Source organism: Pseudophryne corroboree, chromosome 6 (genome assembly GCF_028390025.1).
Source record: "Pseudophryne corroboree isolate aPseCor3 chromosome 6, aPseCor3.hap2, whole genome shotgun sequence".
Lineage (NCBI taxonomy): Eukaryota > Metazoa > Chordata > Amphibia > Anura > Myobatrachidae > Pseudophryne > Pseudophryne corroboree.
In genome coordinates, this window is record NC_086449.1 from 752843370 (window position 1) to 752870408 (window position 27039).

General features: G+C 46.1%; 1 long non-coding RNA gene across 1 annotated transcript in view; it reads left to right on the forward strand.

The window, feature by feature from the left end:
• The first annotated feature begins 1163 nt into the window (after nt 1–1163).
• Nucleotides 1164–27039, forward strand: part of LOC134935662 (uncharacterized) — a 141289-nt gene continuing 115413 nt past the window's right edge. Inside the window, exons 1-2 of the long non-coding RNA XR_010180321.1 lie at nt 1164–1213; nt 6379–6541. This is a non-coding gene — a long non-coding RNA (uncharacterized LOC134935662). The remainder of the gene's footprint in view (nt 1214–6378; nt 6542–27039) is intronic.

Genomic DNA, 27039 nt, shown 5'->3' on the forward strand with positions numbered 1-27039 from the left:
GATTCACTCCCAGTAGGCGGCGGCTTAGCGTGTGCAAAGCTGCTAAAAGCAGCTTGCAAGCGAACAACTCGGAATGACCCCCCATGTGCACTGCAGGAGGGGCAGATATAACATGTGCAGAGAGAGTTAGATTTGGGTGGGGTGTGTTCAAACTGTAATCTAAATTGCAGTGTAAAAATAAATCAGCCAGTATTTACCCTGCACAGAAACAAAATAACCCACCCAAATCTAACTCTCTCTGCACATGTTATATCTGCCTCCCCTGCAGTGCACATAGTTTTGCCCAACTGCTAAAAAATTTCCTGCTGCGATCAACTTGGAATTACCCCCCATGTGCACTGCAGGTGGGGCAGATGTAACACCTGCAGTGAAAGTTAGATTTGGGTGGGGTGTGTTTAAACTGAAATCTAAATTGCAGTGTAAAAATAAAGCAGCAGGTATTTACCCTGCACAGAAACAATATAACCCACCCAAATCTAAATCTCTGCACATGTTACATCTGCCCCCACCTGCAGTGTAACATTATTTTGCCCATTAGTGTGCTTTTTTTGGTTTGCCGAAACCTGATTGACCCCCTGAGTTCAAACCACTAATCTTGGACATGTGGATTTTTAATTAGTCTGTACACATGCATACGGAATTTATGTCTGCAGGGCTAGAGTGACATGCCGCCAATCAAAGCATTAGAATCTTCACAGGGCTTTACCAATCTGTCGGCAGTCTGATTAGTTGAACACAAAAATTAAAGTAAAACTTCACTAAAATAATATTTAACTTAAGTACAATTATTATATTCCATACAACTCGAAAAAAAGACATTTGCCTGATATCTCCTGTTAATTACTCACAAACAAACAAACAAACTGTTACTTAGCGACATGTAACCAAACAACTGTAGGCTGTAGTGATTGTTTCTATCATTCTAGCTGTTAATAATGAACATTAGTTATTCACAACCAATATTTCAAAATAGAACAACAGTGTGTTTTTGAGTTATCAAGGGGCAATTTCAGGCCTAAATTCTATTTCAAATATCTGAAGTTATTTCATTATGTGGTAGCATAATGCATACCTCCCAACATGACCTCTCCAGGAGGGACAGAATGCTCTACTCCTGGACTTCCCTCTTAATTAATTATTGCCATCACCTGTGGTGGGAAGCCCAGGAACAGAGCATTCTGTCCCTCCTGGAGAGGGTCTTGTTGGGACTCAGGTATGTAATGACATCAAGTTTCCACTTGAGTTACATTAGTAATATCAGTGAATGTCTGCTCAGGAAGAGCACAGACATGTGGATAGTATGTTGTGTCTAGGGGTGGCATAATATGTCTGGGTTTACATAATTTGGCTAGAGAGGGCATGAGGTGCATGCGGCAATGCATAGGTTTTTTTTTTGGTAGGCGGACAGCTTCTATCCTTGCTCTTAGTACGTTCATGAAGAGGCACAGATGGGAGGCAAGAATATATGATATCTGTCTGTGTGAAAGAAATTACAAATAAGTAATTGTTGTCTCACTTTATATCCTTATATGCATATCCCTACTAATAAAGGCAGGGCAGTAGAGAGCCTGTCTGGGCCCAGGTACTTTTCGGGGTGGAGGGTGGGGTGGCCTAATCGCAGGGTGTGTGGTCATGCACCCTTAGAAAAAAAAAAGAAAAAATAGTATTTTAAGTGCCTCCCTGGCCACACTGCACTCCAGCACACAGCGGTGTGTGATAGGCTGAGGAGGAAAAGAGCTGTAGCTGCTGCTGCTAGGTAAATGGGGTGGAAGACCTGGGCCCCAACTGGGCCCCTCCATTAGACCTAGGCCTGGGTAATTAATACCTCCCCCCCTCCCCCCTTTGCGACTATAGAACTTTCTTTGAATGAGGCATATCCTGCCTGAAAGCTGCATTCCCCAGATAGTGCTGCAGGAATAATTTTGCAGCCCCAGAGTGCAGTAGTGCTCATAAGTTTACATACACTAGCAGAATTTGTGATTTTCTGGCCATTTGTCAGAGAATATGAATGATAACTCACAAACTTTTCTATCACTCATGGTTAGTGGTTGGGTGATGCAATTTATTGTCAAACAACTGTGTTTACTCTTTTTAAATCATAATGACAACAGAAACTACCCAAATGACCCTGATCAAAAGTTTACATATCCCAGTTCTTAATACCGTGTATTGCCCCCTTTAACATCAATGAGAGCTTGAAGTCTTTTGTGGTAGTTGTGGATGAGGCTCTTTATTTTCTCAGATGGTAAAGCTGCCCATTCTTCTTGGCAAAAAGCCACCAGATCCTGTAAATTCTTGGGCTGCCTTGCATGAACTGCACGTTTGAGATCTCCCCAGAGTGGCTCAATGATATTGAGGTCAGGAGACTGAGATGGCCACTCCAGAACCTTCACTTTATTCTGCTGTAGCCAATGACAGGTCGACTTGGCCTTGTGTTTTGGATCATGTTGGAATGTCCAAGTACGTCCCATGCACAGCTTCCGGGCTGATGAGTGCAAATTTTCCTCCAGTATTTTCTGATAACATGCTGCATTCATCTTGCCATCAATTTTGACCAAGTTTCCAGTGCCTTTGTAGCTCACACATCCCCAAAACATCAGCAATCCACCTCCGTGTTTCACAGTAGGAATGGTGTACCTTTCATCATAGGCCTTGTTGACTCCTCTCCAAATGTAACGTTTATGGTTGTGGCCAAAAAGTTCAATTTTGGTCTCATCACTCCAAATGACTTTGTTCCAGAAGTTTTGAGGCTAGTCTCTGTGCTGTTTGGAGTATTGTAAGCGGGATGCTTTGTGGAATTTGCGTAGTAATGGCTTTCTTCTGGCAACTCGACCATGCAGCCCATTTTTCTTCAAATGCCTCCTTATTATGCATCTTGAAACAACCACACCACTTTTTTTCAGAGAGTCCTGTATTTCAGCTGAAGTTATTTGTGGATTTTTCTTTGCATCCCGAACAATTTTCCTGGCAGTTGTGGCTGAAATTTTTGTTGGTCTGCCTGACTGATTTGGTTTCCACAGAATCCCTAATTTTCCACTTCCTAATTAGAGTTTGAACACTGCTGATTGGCATTCTCAATTGCTTGGATATCTTTTTTATATCCCTTTCCTGTTTTATACAGTTCAATTACCTTTTCCCGCAGATCCTTTGACAATTCTTTTGCTTTCCCCATGACTCAGAATCCAGACACGTCAGTGCAGCACTGGATGAAAGATGCAAGGGTCTTTCAGGAGTCCATAAACTCACTGACCTTTCACACACACACACACACACACACACACACACACACACACACACACACACACACACACACACACACACACACACACACTACAAGCAAACAGATCACAGATGAGGATGGTTACCTTTAGTAGCCATTCAAACCCATTTGTGTCAACTTGTGTGCATGTTATCAGGCCAAAATCTCCAGGGTATGTAAACTTTTGATCCGGGTCATTTGGGTAGTTTCTGTTGTCATTATGATTTAAAAAGAGTAAACACAGTTGTTTGACAATAAATGGCTTCACCCAACCACTAACCATGAGTGAAAGAAAAGTTTATGAGTTATCATTCATATTCTCTGACAAATGGCCAGAAAATCACAAATTCTGCTAGGGTATGTAAACTTATGGGCACAACTGTATATATATATATTTATTCTGTCACAGAGAGGGGAGTACACTCACCACAGGAGGCATTCCAACCATCAAATGCCTTTAACACATTGTTTTCTGCATACCCTTTTCCAACAATTACTAAATGCCTCACTTTTGTGTTTTCCAGCATTGTTTTTATATTATCATATAAAGTTGTTTATTATGCATCACGTTGGGAGGGATATGAGTCAGCTCTGCTGCTGTCTATGCATTAAATGCAGTTCTCTCCATAGATCAGCTTTGTGTAATGAATACAACAATTCTGCAGCATGATGTATACACATGGCTAAAAAACAGAGAATGAGGCTAAAATCTAAAGCCACGTTTCCCCCCAACTTTACAAGACGACATGTTCAAACCAATAACTTATTTTTATCTGAGGCTGGAGAAACCCATAATCCTTCATTTTAATTTAATACACAAATGGGCTGTACGGAGGCAGCAACATCTGTGTATGAACACTTTTAATTAAACTTCCAGTTGCAGAGTCTACGAAAGACTGGCAGACAGGCAGAGTGGCGCCTCAACGCTGAAGATACCATAAGCTGCGCACATGAGGGCAGACATGTACACACACCCATTAGCAAAGATTAAAATGTGAAATAGATTGGCCTTGGCACTGGACGTGGTCATATAATTAATCAGGTAGACTAACTCAAATTAGTATTGAAAGACCTGATATGCTAACAGCAAACAAACAAGAGCTCTGATGCCAAATGAAGTGGCATCTGCCCTGGATGAAAGGAATAACATTAACCAGCAGAATAAAAGACTCAAACAGGCTCAAGTTCCATGAGTTTTATTCACTATTAAAAGGGACTCTGTGGCCAATTTAGGTATTTAAATCCACAATCTTGGTGGTACAAGTAACCTTGGCTCAACACAGTGCTTTGATATGAGCCCAGATTTCAACTGGCAAACAGCACACAGGATAAAATATTTCATGGATCTCAGTTCCAGAAGCCTGAATGGAAGCAACAAGTAACAAACAAAGTGCATTTATAAAACACGTTACAGTCAGCAGAGATGCAGAGGGGGGAGAGGGGGGGGGGGGGGGTTCAAGTGCATGGGCCTCTGTAAGTGAAACATAAAAAAGGCCCATAGGCTTCTACAGGGTAACACCATCTACAGATGGCATTGCCTACCACCTCCAAGCTCCGGAATGTATCACATTCCGAGTTTAGTGCGTATGAGAAAAGCGACCAAACCTCTGGAAACTGTATTTTTAGATGCTTGGCCGCAGTTTTAGCTTTGCTGCATCCTGCCCCATGTGAGACTTGTGCGCGTTCCTTTTCATATGCATTGCTTGTTCTTGCAAGTTATGCTTCACAAATAGGTGTCTGTATCAGCTGTTGCTGTATGTGTCAGCAGGTATGGAAAGCCTTGTTTCCATAGAGGTGTCTGCATCAGCTTCTACTGTATGTGTCAGCAGATATGGAAAGCCTTGTTTCCATAGAGGTGTATGCATCAGCTGCTACTGTATGTGTCAGCAGATATGGAAAGCCTTGATTCCATAGAGGTGTCTGCATCAGCTTCTACTGTATGTGTCAGCAGATATTTAAAGCCTTGTTTCCATAGAGGTGTCTGCATCAGCTTCTACTGTATGTGTCAGCAGATATGGAAAGCCTTGATTCCATAGAGGTGTCTGCATCAGCTTCTACTGTATGTGTCAGCAGATATTTAAAGCCTTGTTTCCATAGAGGTGTCTGCATCAGCTTCTACTGTATGTGTCGGCAGATATGGAAAGCCTTGATTCCATAGAGGTGTCTGCATCAGCTTCTACTGTATGTGTCAGCAGGTATGGAAAGCCTTGTTTCCATAGAGGTGTTTGCATCAGCTTCTACTGTTTGTGTCAGCAGATATAGAAAGCCTTGTTTCCATAGAGGTGTCTGCATCAGCTTCTACTGTATGTGTCATCAGTTATGGAAAGCCTTGTTTCCATAGTCAGCAGGTGTAGTCTACAAGCAGAGTTAAGGTCGCCATACATCCATAGTCAGCAGGTGTAGTCTACAAGCAGAGTTAAGGTCGCCATACATCAGCAATCAATTGGGGCAATTTGCCATTTTGCAGATGAGTGTGCAAATAAATCTGCAATGTATGGCGTTCACAGATCTCGGATTCAAACCAAAAATCGATTAGGATTGGTAAATCAGGTTGTCCAACATGTTGGATTTCATAGATCAATTGGGGCTGTAGATTGCTGGTGTATGGTAACAATCAGCAGATTTGCAGACTGTTTCTAGTAAACTGATCAGCCTTTCAAGATTGGCAGATCTGTATTTGCTGAAAATGATCTGCAACTCACTGAATAATGGGGACGATTCAGAGATGGACATAGCCGCACGTCTGGACACAGCGGCCACGTCCATCTGGTCTGCACATGCGCACTGGCAGCAGTGCGCGTGTGTGACCCATCTCCTTGCGGCTGCATTCTGGATAGATGTAATGTAATGTAATGTGTGGGAGCAGATTGGGGGATTGGGGAATCTTTAAATTTGAGAAAAAAAATCTCAGAATCTGCTAATTGTTTTTTTTTTTTGTGATTGTGGATGTATACATCCACAATCACAAAAAAACAACAATTAGCAGATTCTGAGATTTTTATATATATTCTATAGTTCTTGAGTCAAGTGTTTTATTTTGCTACATCTGACCAGAAAGCAAAGCCTGGTGCTTGCTGCATCTGCATTGCATCTAAGAGGTGTCTAACCTTCATGTACAGGACCCCGGTTGGACTACTTTATCCATCAGGATCTTAAAGTGAGAGAGCTGGTTGACCCAAGTTTGCTACAAGCAACGCACTAAGAGGGACCCAATACCAAAATATAAGCAAATGGGGCTTATATACTGTATATGTCCAGTAATAATATATACCTCTTCCTAATGTAAGTGTTTTTATTTATTGGTTAGAACATATTAATTGCACATATTACTTACACATTGCTACCAAAGGTTAAACATGTATGCAATTCTACAATTCTCCACCAGATGTCAGCAAAACACAGGCCACTAAAAGGAAATAAATAAAAAAATAACAATTTCTAAAACATCAAAACAAACACACTGCGGCCATTTCTGTCACTCCTTGTTATATATTATTATTACCTGATGCTATTCCCAATATTTTCTCTTTGCACTTTGCAAGGAACCTGTTTTGTGTTAGCAGTCTCCTACTGCGTTACAGTTTATAAATGAACTGACCACTATAAAGAACATTTAAAAATAATCTCTTGAAAATGTTGGCTTCATTCCATTGTGATTAAGTCCATGCACCTAGGATTGGTGTATAGAATGCTCCTGCTTTTCTCTAAGAGGACAGTACCTACTCTGATGTCCTGGTTTAAACTAGTGATGTGCACCGAAAATTTTTCGGGTTTTGTGTTTTGGTTTTGGGTTCGGTTCCACGGGCGTGTTTTGGATTCGGACGCGTTTTGGCAAAACCTCACCGAAATTTTTTTGTCGCATTCGGGTGTGTTTTGGATTCGGGTGTTTTTTTAAAAAAAACCCCTAAAAAACAGCTTAAATCATAGAATTTGGGGGTCATTTTGATCCCATAGTATTATTAACCTCAATAACCATAATTTCCACTCATTTCCAGTCTATTCTGAACACCTCACACCTCACAATATTATTTTTAGTCCTAAAATTTGCACCGAGGTCGCTGGATGGCTAAGCTAAGCGACACAAGTGGCCGACACAAACACCTGGCCCATCTAGGAGTGGCACTGCAGTGTCAGGCAGGATGGCCCTTCAAAAAAATTGTCCCCAAACAGCACATGATGCAAAGAAAAAAAGAGGCGCACCAAGGTCGCTGTGTGACTAAGCTAAGCTACACAAGTGGCCGACACAAACACCTGGCCCATCTAGGAGTGGCACTGCAGTGTCAGGCAGGATGGCCCTTCAAAAAAATTGTCCCCAAACAGCACATGATGCAAAGAAAAAAAGAGGCGCACCAAGGTCGCTGTGTGACTAAGCTAAGCGACACAAGTGGCCGACACAAACACCTGGCCCATCTAGGAGTGGCACTGCAGTGTCAGGCAGGATGGCCCTTCAAAAAATTGTCCCCAAACAGCACATGATGCAAAGAAAAAAAGAGGCGCACCAAGGTCGCTGTGTGACTAAGCTAAGCGACACAAGTGGCCGACACAAACACCTGGCCCATCTAGGAGTGGCACTGCAGTGTCAGGCAGGATGGCACTTCAAAAAAATAGTCCCCAAACAGCACATGATGCAAAGAAAAATTAAAGAAAAAAGAGGTGCAAGATGGAATTGTCCTTGGGCCCTCCCACCCACCCTTATGTTGTATAAACAGGACATGCACACTTTAACGAACCCATCATTTCAGTGACAGGGTCTGCCACACGACTGTGACTGAAATGACTGGTTGGTTTGGGCCCCCACCAAAAAAGAAGCAATCAATCTCTTCTTGCACAAACTGGCTCTACAGAGGCAAGATGTCCACCTCATCATCATCCTCCGATTCCTCACCCCTTTCACTGTGTACATCCCCCTCCTCACAGACTATTAATTCGTCCCCACTGGAATCCACCATCTCAGGTCCCCGTGTACTTTCTGGAGGCAATTGCTGCTGGTGAATGTCTCCACGGAGGAATTGATTATAATTCATTTTAATGAACATCATCTTCTCCACATTTTCTGGAAGTAACCTCGTACGCCGATTGCTGACAAGGTGAGCGGCTGCACTAAACACTCTTTCGGAGTACACACTGGAGGGAGGGCAACTTAGGTAGAATAAAGCCAGTTTGTGCAAGGGCCTCCAAATTGCCTCTTTTTCCTGCCAGTATATGTACGGACTGTCTGACGTGCCTACTTGGATGTGGTCACTCATATAATCCTCCACCATTCTTTCAATGGTGACAGAATCATATGCAGTGACAGTAGACGACATGTCAGTAATTGTTGGCAGGTCCTTCAGTCCGGACCAGATGTCAGCACTCGCTCCAGACTGCCCTGCATCACCGCCAGCGGGTGGGCTCGGAATTCTTAGCCTTTTCCTCGCACCCCCAGTTGCGGGAGAATGTGAAGGAGGAGATGGTGACAGGTCGCGTTCCGCTTGACTTGACAATTTTCTCACCAGCAGGTCTTTGAACCTCTGCAGACTTGTGTCTGCCGGAAAGAGAGATACAACGTAGGTTTTAAATCTAGGATCGAGCACGGTGGCCAAAATGTAGTGCTCTGATTTCAACAGATTGACCACCCGTGAATCCTGGTTAAGCGAATTAAGGGCTCCATCCACAAGTCCCACATGCCTAGCGGAATCGCTCTGTTTTAGCTCCTCCTTCAATGTCTCCAGCTTCTTCTGCAAAAGCCTGATGAGGGGAATGACCTGACTCAGGCTGGCAGTGTCTGAACTGACTTCACGTGTGGCAAGTTCAAAGGGTTGCAGAACCTTGCACAACGTTGAAATCATTCTCCACTGCGCTTGAGTCAGGTGCATTCCACCTCCTTTGCCTATATCGTGGCCAGATGTATAGGCTTGAATGGCCTTTTGCTGCTCCTCCATCCTCTAAAGCATATAGAGGGTTGAATTCCACCTCATTACCACCTCTTGCTTCAGATGATGGCAGGGCAGGTTCAGGAATGTTTGGTGGTGCTCCAGTCTTCTGTACGCGGTGCCTGAATGCCGAAAGTGGTCCGCAATTCTTCGGGCCACCGACAGCATCTCTTGCACGCCCCTGTCGTTTTTTAAATAATTCTGCACCACCAAATTCAAGGTATGTGCAAAACATGGGACGTGATGGAATTTGCCCAGATGTAATGCACGCACAATATTGCTGGCGTTGTCCAATGTCACAAATCCCCAGGAGAGTCCAATTGGGGTAAGCCATTCTGCGATGATCTTCCTTAGTTGCCGTAAGAGGTTGTCAGCTGTGTGCCTATTCTGGAAAGCAGTGATACAAAGCGTAGCCTGCCTAGGAACGAGTTGGCGTTTGCGAGATGCTGCTACTGGTGCCGCCGCTGCTGTTCTTGCTGCGGGAGGCAATACATCTACCCAGTGGGCTGTCACAGTCATATAGTCCTGAGTCTGCCCTGCTCCACTTGTCCACATGTCCGTGGTTAAGTGCACATTGGGTACAACTGCATTTTTTAGGACACTGGTGAGTCTTTTTCTGAGGTCTGTGTACATTTTCGGTATCGCCTGCCTAGAGAAATGGAACCTAGATGGTATTTGGTACCGGGGACACAGTACCTCAATCAAGTCTATAGTTGCCTCTGAATTAACGATGGATACCGGAACCACGTTTCTCACCGCCCAGGCTGCCAAGGCCTGAGTTATCTGCTTTGCAGCAGGATGACTGCTGTGATATTTCATCTTCCTCGCAAAGGACTGTTGGACAGTCAATTGCTCACTGGAAGTAGTACAAGTGGTCTTCCGACTTCCCCTCTGGGATGACGATCGACTCCCAGCAGCAACAACAGCAGCGCCAGCAGCAGTAGGTGTTACACTCAAGGATGCATCGGAGGAATCCCAGGCAGGAGAGGACTCGTCAGACTTGACAGTGACATGGCCTGCAGGACTATTGGCTTTCCTGGGTAAGGAGGAAATTGACACTGAGGGAGTTGGTGGTGTGGTTTGCAGGAGCTTGGTTACAAGAGGAAGGGATTTAGTGGTCAGTGGACTGCTTCCGCTGTCACCCAAAGTTTTTGAACTTGTCACTGACTTATGATGAATGCGCTGCAGGTGACGTATAAGGGAGGAAGTTCCGAGGTGGTTAACGTCCTTACCCCTACTTATTACAGCTTGACAAAGGCAACACACGGCTTGACACCTGTTGTCCGCATTTGTGTTGAAATAATTCCACACCGAAGAGCTGATTTTTTTTGTATTTTGACCAGGCATGTCAATGGCCATATTCCTCCCACGGACAACAGGTGTCTCCCTGGGTGCCTGACTTAAACAAACCACCTCACCATCAGAATCCTCCTTGTCAATTTCCTCCCCAGCGCCAGCAACACCCATATCCTCATCCTGGTGTACTTCAACAGTGACATCTTCAATTTGACTATCAGGAACTGGACTGCGGGTGCTCCTTCCAGCACTTGCAGGGGGCGTGCAAATGGTGGAAGGCGCAAGCTCTTCCCGTCCAGTGTTGGGAAGGTCAGGCATCGCAACCGACACAATTGGACTCTCCTTGGGGATTTGTGATTTAGAAGAACGCACAGTTCTTTGCTGTGCTTTTGCCAGCTTAAGTCTTTTCTTTTTTCTAGCGAGAGGATGAGTGCTTCCATCCTCATGTGAAGCTGAACCACTAGCCATGAACATAGGCCAGGGCCTCAGCCGTTCCTTGCCACTCCGTGTCGTAAATGGCATATTGGCAAGTTTACGCTTCTCCTCAGACGCTTTTAATTTTGATTTTTGGGTCATTTTACTGAACGTTTGTGTTTTGGATTTTACATGCTCTCTACTATGACATTGGGCATCGGCCTTGGCAGACGACGTTGATGGCATTTCATCGTCTCGGCCATGACTAGTGGCAGCAGCTTCAGCACGGGGTGGAAGTGGATCTTGATCTTTCCCTATTTTAACCTCCACATTTTTGTTCTCCATTTTTTAATGTGTGGAATTATATGCCAGTATCAATAGCAATGGCCTACTACTATATTTACTGCGCAAAACTAAAATGCACCACAGGATAGAATGTAGATGGATAGTATACTTAATGGATGACGACACAGAGGTAGGTACAGCAGTGGCCTACCGTACTGCTATATATAGTATACTGGTGGACACTGTCAGCAAACTGCAAAACTAAAATGCACCACAGGTATAGAATGTAGATGGATAGTATACTTAATGGATGACGAGTGATGACACAGAGGTAGGTACACAGCAGTGGCCTACCGTACTGCTATATATAGTATACTGGTGGACACGGTCAGCAAACTGCCAAAAACTAAAATACACCACAGGTATAGAATGTAGATGGATAGTATACTTAATGGATGATGACACAGGTAGGTACAGCAGTGGCCTACCGTACTGCTATATATAGTATACTGCTGGACACTGTCAGCAAACTGCAAAACTAAAATGCACCACAGGTATAGAATGTAGATGGATAGTATACTTAATGGATGACGAGTGACGACACAGAGGTAGGTACAGCAGTGGCCTACCGTACTGCTATATATAGTATACTGGTGGACACTGTCAGCAAACTGCAAAACTAAAATGCACCACAGGTATAGAATGTAGATGGATAGTATACTTAATGGATGACGAGTGACGACACAGAGGTAGGTACACAGTGGCCTACCGTACTGCTATAAATAGTATACTGGTGGACGCTGTCAGCAAACTGCAAAACTAAAATGCACCACAGGTATAGAATGTAGATGGATAGTATACTTAATGGATGACGAGTGACGACACAGAGGTAGGTACACAGCAGTGGCCTACCGTACTGCTATATATAGTATACTGGTGGACACTGTCAGCAAACTGCAAAACTAAAATGCACCACAGGTATAGAATGTAGATGGATAGTATACTTAATGGATGACGAGTGACGACACAGAGGTAGGTACACAGCAGTGGCCTACCATACTGCTATATATAGTATACTGGTGGACACTGTCAGCAAACTGCAAAACTAAAATGAACCACAGGTATAGAATGTAGATGGATAGTATACTTAATGGATGACGACACAGGTAGGTACAGCAGTGGCCTACCGTACTGCTATATATAGTATACTGGTGGACACTGTCAGCAAACTGCAAAACTAAAATGCACCACAGGTATAGAATGTAGATTGGTAGTATACTTAATGGATGATGACACAGAGGTAGGTACAGCAGTGGCCTACCGTACTGCTATATATAGTATACTGGTGGACACTGTCAGCAAACTGCAAAACTAAAATGCACCACAGATATAGAATGTAGATGGATAGTATACTTAATGGATGACGAGTGACGACACAGAGGTAGGTACACAGCAGTGGCCTACCATACTGCTATATATAGTATACTGGTGGACACTGTCAGCAAACTGCAAAACTGAAATGCACCACAGGTATAGAATGTAGATGGATAGTATACTTAATGGATGACGAGTGACGACACAGAGGTAGGTACAGCAGTGGCCTACCGTACTGCTATATATAGTATACTGGTGGACACTGTCAGCAAACTGCAAAACTAAAATGCACCACAGGTATAGAATGTAGATGGATAGTATACTTAATGGATGACGAGTGACGACACAGAGGTAGGTACAGCAGTGGCCTACCGTACTGCTATATATAGTATACTGGTGGACACTGTCAGCAAACTGCAAAACTAAAATGCACCACAGGTATAGAATGTAGATGGATAGTATACTTAATGGATGATGAGTGACGACACAGAGGTAGGTACACAGCAGTGGCCTACCGTACTGCTATATATAGTATACTGGTGGACACTGTCAGCAAACTGCAAAACTAAAATGCACCACAGGTATAGAATGTAGATGGATAGTATACTTAATGGATGACGAGTGACGACACAGAGGTAGGTACAGCAGTGGCCTACCGTACTGCTATATATAGTATACTGGTGGACACTGTCAGCAAACTGCAAAACTAAAATGCACCACAGGTATAGAATGTAGATGGATAGTATACTTAATGGATGACGACACAGAGGTAGGTACAGCAGTGCACTCTGCACTGTACTCCTCCTATATAATATTAATTATACTGGTAGTCCCCAGTCCCCACAATAAAGCAGCACACTGAGCACAGATATGGAGTGTTTTTCAGGCAGACAACGTATACTGGTGGTCACTGTCAGCAAAACTCTGCACTGTACTCCTGCTATAGCTGCTCCCCAGTCCCCACAATTAAGCAGTGTGAGCACTCAGCACAGATATATTATGCAGCACACTGAGCACAGATATGGTATGGAGCGTTTTTTTCAGGCAGAGAACGGATAAAAACTGGTGGTCACTTATCAGCAAAACTCTGCACTGTACTCCTAACAGCTGCTCCCCAATCCTCCCCACAATTAAGCAATAAACAACCAATCAACTGTCTTCTACAATAAACGGAGAGGACGCCAGCCACGTCCTCTCCCTATCATCTCCAATGCACGAGTGAAAATGGCGGCGACGCGCGGCTGCTTATATAGAATCCGAATCTCGCGAGAATCCGACAGCGGGATGATGACGTTCGGGCGCGCTCGGGTTAGCCGAGCAAGGTGGGAAGGTTCGAACCTGCCTCGGACCCGTGTAAACAAGGTGAAGTTCGGGGGGGTTCGGTTTCCGAGAAACCGAACCCGCTCATCACTAGTTTAAACAGGACAATCCCAATTTGGGGACTCTACCCCACCTGCCATATCAGAATAGCTGTGTCCAGTACGTCAGAATGTTGGTGATGTGACCAGTTCAATACTGCTCTGCCTAGCATGGAGGGGGGGGGGGATTTGCAATGTTGGATTACTTTTTAGGCAGCCCAGGACTGACAGCAGTTAGCGGACAAGGTCACATGATGATCAGTATTACGCTGATTATTGTGGTGACCCTAGCAATAAGGTGTCCCAGCCCTACTTCAAGGTAACCTCTCCACCATTGAAGCTAGCCAACTGCTGTTGTTTCTGCCTCTTCTGTTCCACTCATCCCAGCCTTATCCCCACTCCTCCCCACCCATTCTTTCCCTTCCCGTCCACCCTATTGCTACTCTCCTCCAGTGGCGAATCCAGGGGGGGGGGGGGGGGGGTAACTGCATGAACAGGATGACTGCCTCTCCTCCAGTAACACTTTGCTCGAATCCACTACTGCTGGCCACTATATAACAGAACAGCAGCACATCAAGCAGGTAGAGAGCAGAGACTGCTGCTTCTCAGCGGCAGCCTCCCCTTCCCCACCCGATCCGCCCTTGCTCTCCTTCACATTTCCTCTCTGCACATTAGTTTGTGCAGAGCCCAAAGTCTGTCCCAGAGTGCATAATTCAAATTGAGTCAAGTACCTGGGGATGGGGTGGGTGTATTGACGTGATTTGGTGTGCACATATACATACATACACACACACACACACACACACACACACACACACACACACACACACACACACACACACACACACACACACACACACACACAGTACTTGGGATTCACTGATGTGAATAACTAAATATTCTCTGTAAAGCAATGCAGAATGTGTGTACTAAATATATTTTTGCCCCCATCTCCTCTTTCCCCCTCTGCCATTCCAAACCTCAATCCTCGCACTCCAAACTGACCCAGTACCAGCTAAAATGCTTGCGTACCGCTGAGCGCTTCTGGAGGAATTCTCATTCTCTGGCAGACTTCCTCCACTTCAAGTTCATCCTCTCTTCCTTCAGCTCCTCAATCTTTCCCTCACCATTCACACTTTCTCTTGTCTCACCTATTCTCAAAAAACCCAAGCTCGACCCATCCTCAGCCCATAGCTACCGCCCCATTTCTCTTACGTCCTAGAGGATGCTGGGGTCCACATTAGTACCATGGAGTATAGACGGGTCCACTAGGAGCCACTGGCACTTTAAGAATTTAAGAGTGTGGGCTGGATCCTCCCTCTATGCCCCTCCTACCAGACTCAGTTTAGAAAATGTGCCCGGAGGAGCCGGTCACAGCTAGGGGAGCTCCATAGGGGTTCTTTTAGTTTTATTATTTTTGTTAGAGTTTAGGCACAGGGAGGCTGCTGGCAACAGCCTCCCTGCTTCAAGGGACTAAGGGGGGGGGGAGTAGTGTCCGCCCTGCGGGGTCTGAGCCACTATCTCCGCTGACAGGACACTGAGCTCCTGAGGGGATCTAACGTTCGCCGCCACAGGGGATCACTCACCCCAGCAGCATGCCGCCACCCCCTTAAAGAGCCAGAAGATCAGTGGCGAGTTAGTCACCGGCCCCCATGGCAAGCGGGAAGCCGGTGTGAAGATGGCGGCAACAGGGTAGGGAGCGCAGTACTAACTGCGCTCCGGGGCTCAGCGGTACATGGTGTGGCACTGTGAGGGACGCCCTGGACGCCCTGGCCAGAGTTTCCCTATATCCTGAAGGTCTGTGTTGGCTCCAATCTCTGTGTCTCTCTTGGCATTCTTAGGGGGGAAACTCTGTCTGCCCCTTCCCTGTGTGTGTGTGGATTGTTTGTTGTCTCCATATAACTATGTCCAGGGACTCTGTGTCATATGCTGCAGAGGATAATTCCTCTCAGGATGAGCCCATTCCATGTAATCAGGATTGTACTGTTTTAGCGCAGGTCCCTGCAAGGGAGCCTGAGTGGTTAGCCTCTATCAAAAGTATGGGGGGTAATTCCAAGTTGATCGCAGCAGGAAATTTTTTAGCAGTTGGGCAAAACCATGTGCACTGCAGGGGAGGCAGATATAACATGTGCAGAGAGAGTGAGATTTGGGTGGGGTGAGTTCAATCTGCAATCTAAATTGCAGTGTAAAAATAAAGCAGCCAGTATTTACCCTGCACAGAAATAGAATAACCCACCCAAATCTAACTCTCTCTGCACATGTTATAGCCCCCCCTGCAGTGCACATGGTTTTGCCCAACTGATAAAAAATTTCCTGCTGCGATCAACTTGGAATTACCCCCATGATTTCTCAGATTTCTACTAGGTTTGCACAAAATGAAAGTGCAACTCAGGTCTTACAGAACTCTATGGCAGTTTGGTCCAGTTCTGTTCCCTCAGGGCCCCCTAGCGTACACTCTCATAAACGTGCTCTTGCCCAGATTATGCAGGATGACACGGATACCGATTCTGACACAGCAGACGGTGATGGGGATGTACTGCGGGGGGTGGGGTGGCACAGTAGCGCACGCAGGGGGGGTTTCCGAGTACCTGGAAACCCCCCCCCCCCCCTGATGAGCCAAATGTTTTATTGATGAGACGGAGACAGCACTGTCTCCGTCTCAGAAAAAGCCGCGATCGCAACCGCGACCACGGAGCTGCTGCAGCACCAGCAGAGAGCTACAGTACGTAGCTCTCTGCAGTCTGCATAGTCAAAGTCCAGGGGGAGCTGCTGGCTGTGGAAGCTCAGCCACAGCAGCTCCCTCCGTCCCTCCCTCATCACAGAACTCCCGCTCCCAGTCCCTGGTGGTATGTATACCACCATATATTTATAAATTGTAATAAGTTGTGATGTATTTACTATCTATGCATGTGTATGATTTTATATATATATATATATATATATATATATATATATATGTGCATATAATTCTGTAATTCTTTCGTTTACTGTAAAAATTCTGAAACGTTGAAACTGACACGGGACTCAGTGTTGTATTTGCAAAGTCGAATGAGTATATACTGTATATATATTTATAGTGTGTGTGTTTGTGTATTTATGTATGTATGTGTATTTATTTATGTGTGTGTATGTATGTGTGTGTATATATATGTTATACACACCCACCCTCGGAAACCCCCCTGAATAAATCCTGTGTTTGCCCCTGTGGCATCTCTTGCAAAAGGGGTGCATTTGATGATTGAGGCCATAAGAGATGTATTGAATATTGCAGATACAACACCTGAGCAGGTTGAGGAGGCTTTCTTCACTGACAATAAGAAAACCTCGCTAACCTTCCCCGTGTCTAAGGAATTAAACGCTATATTTGAGAAATCCTGGGAAAACCCGGAGAAAAAATTTCAGATCCCTAGAAAGGTTCTGGTTGCTTTTCCCTTTACTGAGGAGGATAGGAAAAAAATTGAAAACCCGCCCATTGTTGACGCGTCTGTCTCCAGACTGTCTAAAAAGGTGGTTTTACCCATTCCAGGATCTACCATGTTAAAAGAACCGGCTGATCGCTAAATTGACACTACGCTCAAATCCATATACACGGCTTCAGGGGCGATATTACGTCCTACTATTGCCTGTGCGTGGATTTCTAAAGCTATAGTAAAGTGGTCAGGCACGTTACTTGAAGATTCAAATACAGTGGATAAAAATGAAGTTGAATTGTTTTTACGTAACAATCAGGATTCTGCAGGTTTTATGGTGGAATCCATGAAAGACCTGGGTTCGATGGCTGCAGGGATGTCTTCCACGTCTGTCTCGGCTCACAGAGGACTTTGGCTGCGCCAGTGGTCTGCCGACGCGGAATCCAGGAGAAGTGTGGAGAACCTACCCTAGACAGGTCAGGCTCTCTTTTGGGAAGCGTTGGATGCTTGGATTTCCATGGCAACCGCAGGTAAGTCACCTTTTCTTCCCTCAGCTGCGTCTGCTACGAAGAAACCCTTTTCTGCAGCTATGTCACAGTCCTTTAGGGCTGTCAAATCAAGAAAGACCAAGCCGTCTCACACCTTCCTTAGAGGGGGTCGGGCAAAATCCAAGAAACCTGCTGCTGCAGGTTCCCAGGAACGGAAGCCCGCTTCAGGTGCGTCAAAGTCCTCAGCATGACGGTGGACCACGTGGCCTGGAGGTAGGGCTGGTGGGAGCGAGGCTCAGACGATTCAGCCACGTCTGGGTGTCGTCCGGCCTGGACCCCTAGGTACATGATATTGTGTCCCAGGGGTACAAGCTGGAGTTTCAAGATCTCCTACCTCACGGATTCTTCAAATCAGGCTTGCCAGTTTTGCTGGCAGACAGGGCTGTCCTACAGGAAGCCATTCAAAAGTTGGAAGAGTCACAGGTCATTGTACCAGTTCCACCTCATCTGCAAAACAAAGGTTACTATTCGAACCTTTTTGTGGTACCAAAACCGGATGGTTCGGTCAGGCCCATTCTGAACTTAAAATCACTAAACCCCTTTCTGAGTGAGTTCAAGTTCAAAATGGAGCACCTGAGGGTGGTGATATCAGGTCTGGAGGAGGGGGAATTCCTGGTATCCCTAGATATCAAGGATGCGTACCTCCACATTTCGATTTGGCCGCCGCATCAGGCTTTTCTCCGATTCGCACTGTTAGACAGTCATTTTCAGTTCCAGGCACGCCCACTCGGCCTCTCCACGGCACCGAGGGTGTTCACCAAGGTGATGGCGGAGATGATGGTTCTCCTCCGCAGACAGGGGGTGAATATAATCCCGTATCTGGACGATCTGCTAATAAAGGCATCGTCCAAGGAGAAGCTGTTGCAGTCCATTGTTCTCACGACTCATCTGCTCGGGGAACACGTTTGGATCCTGAATCTTCCAAAGTCACATTTGGAGCCTACCAGGAGGTTGTCTTTTCTGGGAATGATCCTCAACACAGAAGTACAGAGGGTGTTTCTTCCGGAGGAGAAAGCGTTGGTGATACAGTGCATTCACCTTCTGGGGAAGATGGTGGCCTCTTACGAGGCTCTGCAGTATGGAAGGTTTCATGCTAGACCCTTCCAACTGGATCTCCTGGACAAGTGGTCCGGATCTCATCTACACATGCACCAGAGAATACGTCTGTCGCCGAAAGCCAGGATTTCACTCCTCTGGTGGCTGCAACTACCTCACCTTCTGGGGGCCGCAGGTTCGGGATTCAGGACTGGGTCCTTCTAACCACGGATGCAAGTCTCCAGGGCTGGGGCGCAGTCTCTCAGGGGGAAACCTTCCAAGGAAGGTGGTCAAGTCTGGAATCCGGCCTGCCAATAAACATTCTGGAACTAAGAGCCGTCTACAACGGTCTTCTCCAAGCGGCCCATCTTCTGCAAGATCGAGCCATTCAAGTGCAGTCGGACAATGTAACGACAGTGGCTTACATAAACCGACAGGGCGGAATGAAGAGTAGAGCTGCAATGTCAGAGGTAACAAGAATCATCCTTTGGGCGGAAAAACACGCGTTGGCGCTGTCAGCAATCTTCATTCCGGGAGTAGACAACTGGGAAGCGGACTTCCTCAGCAGACACGATCTCCATCCAGGGGAGTGGGGACTCCATCCGGAAGTGTTCGCGGAGGTAACAGATCTTTGGGGAGTACCTCAAATAGACACAATGGCCTCTCATCTCAACAAGAAGCTTCGGCGGTATTGTTCCAGGTCGAGGTACCCACAAGCCGTGGCGGTGGACGCCCTAGTGACTCCATGGGTGTTCCAGTCGGTGTATGTGTTTCCTCCACTTCCACTCATTCCAAGAGTTCTAAAACTCATAAGGAGAACAAAAGTTCAGGCAATCCTCATTGCTCTGGACTGGCCAAGAAGGGCTTGGTACGCGGATCTTCTGGATCTATTGCTAGAATAGCAGAGGCATCTTCCTCTTCGGGAGGACCTACTGCAGCAGGGGCCGTTCGCTTATCAAGACTTACCGCGGCTACGTTTGACGGTAAAGGAGGTTGAACGCTAGATATTAGCTCGGAAGGGCATTCCGAACAAGGTTATTCCTACCCTGATACAGGCTAGGAAAGGAGTAACGTCTAAACATTACCATCGTATTTGGAAAAAATTATGCATCTTGGTGTGAGTCCAAGCAGTTTCCTATGGTGGAGTTTCAACTGGGACGGTTTCTCCTCTTCCTGCAAGCAGGTGTGGATATGGGCCTAAGGTTGGGATCCGTAAAGGTCCAATCGGATTGGTTCGAGCCTCTACCGGAGGTTGAAGTCAAGTTTCTCACGTGGAAGGCTGTCACTTTGTTGGCCTTAGCTTCTGCTAGATGTGTGTCGGAGTTGGGGGCTTTGTCTTGTAAGAGCCCCTACTTGATCTTCCATGAAGACAGAGCTGAGCTCCGGACACGTCAGCAGTTCCTGCCGAAGGTTGTGTCGGCATTTCATATCAACCAACCTATTGTGGTTCTAGTTGCTACTGAGTCCTCAATTTTCTCAAAGTCCTTGGATGTTGTAAGGGCTCTGAAAATCTATGTGAAGAGGACTGCTCGTCACAGAAAATCGGACTCTCTGTTTGTCCTGTATGATCCCAAGAAACATGGGTGTCCTGCTTCTAAGCAGACGATCTCTCGCTGGATTAGGTTCACTATCCAGCATGCGTATTCTACTATTCTACGGCAGGATTACCGTGTCCTACGTCAGTTAAGGCCCACTCTACTCATAAGGTGGGTTGTTCCTGGGAGGCTGCCCGGGGTGTCTTGGCTTTACAGCTTTGCCGAGTGGCTACTTGGTCGGGGTCGAAAACACGTTTGCAAAGTTCTACAAGTTCGATACCTTGGCCACTGAGGACCTAAATTTGGTCAATCAGTTCTGCAGGAGCCTCCGCGCTCTCCCTCCCGTTCTGGGAGCTTTGGTACATCCCCATGGTACTAATGTGGATCCCAGCATCCTCTAGAACGTAAGTGAAAATAGGATTTTAATTACCTACCGGTAAATCCTTTTCTCGTAGTCCGTGGAGGATGCTGAGCGCCAGCCCAGCGCTTCGTGATCCTGCAGTCTTTACTTAGTTCAGTACTGCTTAGTTCTTGATTAAGTACTGTTTTGTTACTTGGTTAAGTAATCTTGTTTCAGGCGTTGCTGAGTTTTCAAGCTAGTTAGCTTGGTTTGCATTGTATGTGTGAGCTGGTGTGAATCTCGCCATTATCTGTGTAAAATCCTTCTCTCAAAGTTGTCCGTCTCCTCGGGCACAGTTTCTAGACTGAGTCTGGTAGGGGGGGCATAGAGAGAGGAGCCAGCCCATACTCTCAAACTCTTAAAGTGCCAGTGGCTCCTAGTGGACCCATCTTTACCCCATGGTACTAATGTGGACCCCAGCATCCTCTACGGACTACGAGAAAAGGATTTACCGGTAGGTAATTAAAATCCTATTTTCTTTTCTCCCTTTTGCCTCTGCTTGAGCTGCTTGTCTACAGTACAGCTGTTTCACCAGCTACCCTACCTCTCTGAGAATTCCATCTTTGATCCCCTCCAATCTGGTTTTCACTTCACTCTACTGAAACTGCCCTGGTCAAAGTCACCAATGACCTGCTCTAGGCCAAAATCAGGGGCCACTTCTCTCTGCTCATCCTCCTGGACCTATCAGCGGCCTTCGACTCCATGGATCATTCTCGCCTCCTTTCCACTCTTCAGACCACTGGCCTCTCTAGCATCATCCATGCTTGTTTCACCTCCTACCTCACAAACCACTCCTTCTCTATGTCTGCCTCCGACTCCACTTCACCCCCTTCCATCCTTCCTGTTGGCATCCCACAGTGTTCTGTCCTTAGCACCCTGCTCTTCTCCCTGTACACCACTTTCCTGGGTGCAATCATAAGCTCCTTTTTCTTTCACTATCACCTCTATGCCAATGACATGCAATTGTACATCTCCTCACCTGACCTCTACCCCTCTGTCCTCACTCAGGTATCCAGCTGTCTCTCTGCCATCTCCTCCTGGATGTCTGAAGCTCAACATGGACAAAACTGAACGCATCATCTTCCCCCCTAGCAGAGTTGTGTCCCTCCCAGTCTCTCCATCACTAGTGACAACATCATCATCTTCCCTGTTCCCCAACTCTGCTGCTTAGGTGTCACCATTGATTCCACCATCTCCTTCACCCCCCTCATTCAATCTCTAGCTCAATCCTGTCTGTTTTATCTATGCAACATTGCTCGCATCAGGAAATTTCTCTCTCAGAATGCTCCCAAACTGATTATGCATTCACTAATCATTTCTCGGCCTGACTACTGCAACCTTCTCCTCACTGGGCTCCCATCTCACTCCACTCCGAATCTGTTCTCATCGATGCAGCTAAATTCATCTTCCTCGCCCGGCGTTCCACATCCACCACTCCCCTCTGCCAAAAACCTGCATTGGCTTCCATTCACAGGAAAATGGGCCTAATTCAGACCTGATCGCTAGGCTGCATTTTCTTACAGCGGGCGATCAGGTCTAAACAGCACATGCGTACGCACTGCAATGCGCAGGTGCGTCACAAGGGTACAAAGCGGATCGCCGCTCAGCGATGGGTTTGTGCGAAGAATCCATTAGCATGGGCGTTCGCAAGGAGATTGACTGGGGGAAGCCGTTTGTGGGTGTCAACTGAACATTTTCTGGGAGTGGTTGGAAAAACGCAGGCGTGTCCATGCGTTTGCAGGGCGGGTGTCTGACGTCAAATCCGGTCCCGGACAGGCTGAAGTGTTCGCAGAGGCTGAGTAAGTTCTGGGCTATTCAGAGACTGCACAAAATCTGTTTGTACAGCTCTGCTACACATGCGTTCGCACACTTGCAAAGCGAAAATACACTTTCCTATGGGCAGTGACTATGCAAACGCAGGACTGCAAAAAAAACCCTAGCGAGTGAACAGGTCTTAATTAGGCCCAATATGGGAAAAAAGGATATGTCCACTAGTGGATTATCCTAACAGGCACTTGATCAGGGCTGGTTTCCTAAGCAGCTGTTTAAATGGGATAGTCAGTCCACAAATATATACAAATACAATAAGAATAAGAAAAGAGCTTAAAAACTAGTACTGCCGACAGGTGTAGATAAATGAAAACGACTTATAAAATTTATTAAAACACACAAGCGTGATCAAAGATCTCTTTGTATAGCACATAATATGCTAGCACATTAACAATAAATAATAGGAGCTAAATATCACCAGTCTCTGACAAATGCTCCTTAGAACAAGTTCAGATACTAGCTTAGGGTGGATATTATTGCCAGATGTTTGCAGGGACTATTGTCCAATAGTTACCAATCCTGTGCTGCTATTGTGGGTCTCCTGTTGGTGGTGGTCCAATAGGCAATGGATTCCAGCACACACAAAGCTTTGACAAAGCTGCCATAAGCCAGTGAAACACGTCAGGACCACCCAGCTCTGGGCTCAGGACACGCTCAATGCTACAGATACTTAGGTGTGGACTTTGCCAAGTTACCTTGGGACAAACAGGATAAAAAAAACACAGTGGAGGCACCATCTAAGGGACAGTTCACTGTGTGCTGAATTCCTATTGGACTGCCTATTGGACCACCACTAACGGAAGACCCAGGATTGGTAACTATTGGACAACAGTCCCTGCAAACATGAATACATTTCATAAATTGATTTTATTTACCTACGCCTGTCTGCAGTACTAGTTTTAAGAGCTGTCCTTGTTCTTATTGTATTGGCTCCCATTCCGCTATAGAATCCTTTTCAAACTCATCCTCACATACAAGGCTCTCTCTAACTCTACTGCTTCCTACATCACCAGCCTTATCCCCTTACATATACTCCTTCCCTCCCTCTCCGGTCAGCTAATGACCAGTGTCTCTCCTCTACCCTGGTTATTGCATATCGGACTCGAATCCAAGATTTTGCCCGGGGGCCCCTTCACTGAAACGAGCTCCCTCACTCCATCAGACACTTCATGACCCTGCACAGCTTCAAACGCGCACTGAAAACTCACCTTTTCATCAAAGCTTACACTTCCACCACTTTACCTTGTCACCAGGTCACTTACCTCACCCTCCTACCTCAGTCATCACTACCTGGTCCCCATCCACATTCTTATCTCTCATGTCTTGTCCTTCTGCCCTATCCCCTAGATCAGGCATTCCCAACCACGGTCCTCAAGGCACACTAACAGTGCAGGTTTTAGTGATATCCAGGCTTCAACACAGGTGACTTAATTAGTAGCTCAGTTATTTTGAGTTAACCATCTGTGCTGCAGCCTGGATATCACTAAAACCTGCACTGTTGGTGTGCCTTGAGGACCGTGGTTGGGAATGCCTGCCCTAGATTGTAAGCTCCTAGGAACAGGGTTCTCCTCCTTTCTGTTCTTACAGCCCTCTTCTCTAGCACTTCAGTGACAGCCTTTACCTACTCAGTGTCCATTTTTCCTGGTATTCCTCTCACTCACAGCCAATCATCTCTTCCAGTGGTTGTACTCCTGCTATAAGTGCCGTCACTATTGGAGACAGGTTCCACCCTTCAATGAATACTCCCTCACTCACGTTACTTCCCAACTGTATAGTGTACTGAGAAATGTGGTGCGAATTGTTACCTGTGCTCTGTTTATGTCTTGGTTACTGTAATGTTTTGTGTACCCTGTACTGTCCTACTGTTGCCGTATCTGTACAGAGCTGCTGGCCACTTGTGGTGCCTAATAAATAAAATGTAACAATAATAATAAAAAATATATATACACTGGTGTGAAGAAGGGGGTGGGGGTACTAATTACTCAGGATCGGGCTTGCTGGAGGGTACCAGATCAGCCGCTTCCTCCCCTCCTGAGTATACTTACCTCGATCCTGAAAGTGTGTCCCTCCTCCTCGGCAGTGCCATCTTCCCAGTGACAACTTTGGGAAGTTGGCACTGCACAATGAGAGAAAGCAAAGACTCTGGCACATGCGCCATCTTCTTGAATATCACTAGGAAGGTGGCGCTGGCTGAGGAGGAGGGGCCCCTGTACTGCACTCTACGACCCTGAATATGTAATACATCCTTCATCAATGTTCACATAAGTAAATATATATATATATATATATATATATATATATATCTCAACTGACGCTGGACATTGCTAGTGAGTCATAGAGCAGGCGTCTGTCTGTATATACTGCCACTCCAGGTGGAGAGGTAACCAAGTGCAGGATGAATGTCTTGAGTGTTAATATGAGACACACTTGATTCAAAATACATGGTGTAACATGTTCCTTTCAAATCCGGGACAATCCTGTATTATATAGGATGGGTGGCAACCCTAGTTGATGCCAGCCATCTTGGAATGCAATACTGCCTTGCTCTCAGAATCAATGCATTGTTCAGAAGATGTGGGGACCATCGTGGATTATGTCCCAGTCAAACTACCGCTCCTGAAATGCACTGAGGCAGGTGAGAGGTGCTTGTTGAGGTGGAGCAAAGAAGAAGACAAGCCTGCAAAAGAGAGCATTTAATCAGCCACATGAAAGAGGTAGGAGAGTGACAGGGGCTACTGAGGACCTATCCTAATAGAGAAGGAAGGCGAAGCCTGCTGTTTGCCAGAGATAATATAGAGGGAAGCAGGAAGAGCAGTGTTGCACAGCCAGTATTAGAGGATGCTTAGAAAAGCAGCAGAGACAAAGCCTGTTGGTGACAAAGAGACAATGTGGAATATTTATTAATTATCATGTCATAGGCTGATAATTATAATTTCTTATCGCTGCTATTGCGCCAATAAGAATTTAACATTGGCCAGGGTGTACTAAGATACAGACGCAGGGACAGGGGTCAAGTCTCTGCGTTTTCTAAGTAGAGAAATGATTTCAACTATTTCGGGACCCCACAGCATTACAGTATTTGCACGGCCTGCTGACTGCGCCTGTGTGGCAGCCATTGCGATGGAGGGTTCCAGATCATTTCTGCAATCAGTAGCCCATAGCCTACAGTGGCTGACATCATCTAAAGTTAGCTGCCGGGACCAAGCTCTGGAAGGCTTTACATTTTAGAGGTTTGTAAATCTGACAGCCTAGCAACCCCCATAGAAAAATATGGGGGCTGCTTCTGATGTCGGAGGGACACTGCAAATATTGGAGACACCTGTTGCGGTCACTCCATGGTACATCCAGGAGATTCCAATTTCTCTGAAATTCTATTACCAGATAGGATCAGGTATGGTTATAGGTAATTTTTAGTGTGCAGGCGGGATACCGGTGGGGAAGGGTGGGTGGGGGGGTGAATTGGGGGGGAGCAACCCCCCTCTCCGTCTGCTGCTTGTTTGGGACCCCTCCCCTTTTCTAGCTACGGATATATAATTATCTCCAGGAATGATTGAGCAGCTACCATTGTTTGTTAGCTGCCAGGACCAAGCTCTGGAAGGCTTTACATTTTAGAGGTAAATCTGAGAGCCTAGTAACCCCCTTAGAAAAATATGGGGGCTGCTTCTGATGTCGGAGGGACACTGCAAATATTGGAGACATCTGTTGCGGCCACTCCATGGTACATCCATGAGATTATTAATGAAACAGGATTTTTTAGGGGACATCCGGCAAATTTTAATCAATACACAGGCCTTAATGTGAGAAATATAACAAGCAAGAGAAAGAGACAAACAACACAAGTCAAAAAGATACAGCAGAGAGAGAAATAGAGAAATAGAGAGGGGATGGTCTTGTGGGTCACTAGCCTGTCATCTTATTCAGGGTTAGGATTGAAATGCTGGCGCTCAGGATACCAGCGGTCAGAATCCGAGCGCGGCGTCCCAATGTTCAGAATTCTGACAGGAGAAGGTAAGTTTACACACCTTCCCATAATGGACCCCTAACCCGACCGACTAGAAGCCTAAACCTAACCTCTCCCCCCCCCCCCGTATCCTAAACCTAAACCCCCCAGGCCGCAGCCTAATCCTGACCCTCCCCCTGAAGCCTAAACCCCCCCCTCCACCGCAGCTTACCTGTCAGACGGGCCAGAAGACGCTCATTTGGTAACCCAGGGGTCAAGATTTCCAGCACCGGGATTATGAGACTATCCGGGATGCTGGTGTCGGCATTCCAAGTAGTGTCAGGATTCCAGCGTCGGTATGTCATCTGGCGGGATCCTGACTGGATCCCCTTGTAACAGGTAAGATTCTAAAATGTATGTTTATAGTGCCTGCATTCAGAGGA